The following is a 1,347-nucleotide window of genomic DNA, read 5'->3' on the forward strand; positions in this document are numbered from 1 at the left end:
AATTTTCGCAAAGTTTCAATTTTTGTTTTGTTTATTTTACGCATATAAAATAAGTTTAGATCTTCTTTAGTTTTACTAATAGTTTAAAAGAAAGAAATATTTATAATCGGTACAAACAATTGAAAATGAACTTTTTAAAAATATTAAAAGAATCGATTTGGGAATCGGAAATTAGGCACAAATTTTTCCGATTCCAATACCGATTCCGATACCCTCAAAATTACCGATTTATCCGATTCCCGATTCCGATTAATCGACACAACACTAATATAAAACGATTAGGAATTTAAAATAGACGGTCAGTTTCACAAATAAATATAACGTAACATGAGTTGTAGTGTGTTACCAATTTTAAATTATGTGCGCTTATTGGGGATAGGGTGTCTACTTTTTAAGCGATTACACATGGTTTTACAACGTTGCAAACCGAACTTAATTTAGTGGGAAACACTTTAGTTAATATCCATACAGAATTAGGATGGCCAGAAATGATGATCATTTTACGTTAAATTTATATTCGAAACTGATCTTACACTCTAAATTCTAAATGATCGCTTTTCTTTCCGCCAATTAAAAAAATGTTCTAACACGTAATCTATAAAAGTAATATTTCATTTTGGAATAGGGATTTAGCTGCGAGAGAAAGCACAGAAAGCTCACGCAATCTCACGTTAAAAATGGTTTTCATAATAGTAATATTATTATTTAGAAATTCGTTCGTAACAATGAGATGTGGCTTTGCTAAGTGGCGTTGTTAAATATATTGTTCTTACATCGTTTTCTTATTTTGCCTACCAATCTTCGAATATTTTCCACTATTCATGTAAGTAGCATGTTATACAATAAATACGAACTGGTACAATATAGCTTTGTTTTAAAATCAAAATAAATGTTTTGTTGTGTTACAATTTTTAATCAATTACAAGGGTAACATTTGAGATAAAATATACGCGGACATTAACCAGGGGTTTATGTAATAATTTGAAAATTTACGATAAAACAAACAAAAAAAATCTCTAATTAAATATGTATAAATTTTACAAGAATCGGAATCGGAATCGGGAATCGGATCGGAATCGGAAATTTTGAACGGAATCGGAATCGGAATCGGGAAAAATTTTGGCATCGTCCCATCACTAATATAAATATATATGTAAATATATATATATAAATATGTATATTAATAGAAATATATAAATATATATATAAAGATACATATATATAAATATATATATACATATATATATAAATATATATATACATATATATATAAATATATATAAAAATATAAATAAATATATATATAAATATATATAAAAATATATATATATATATATATGTATATAA

This window comes from Euprymna scolopes, chromosome 45 (assembly GCF_053919585.1).
Source record: "Euprymna scolopes isolate OS-2025 chromosome 45, ASM5391958v1, whole genome shotgun sequence".
Lineage (NCBI taxonomy): Eukaryota > Metazoa > Mollusca > Cephalopoda > Sepiida > Sepiolidae > Euprymna > Euprymna scolopes.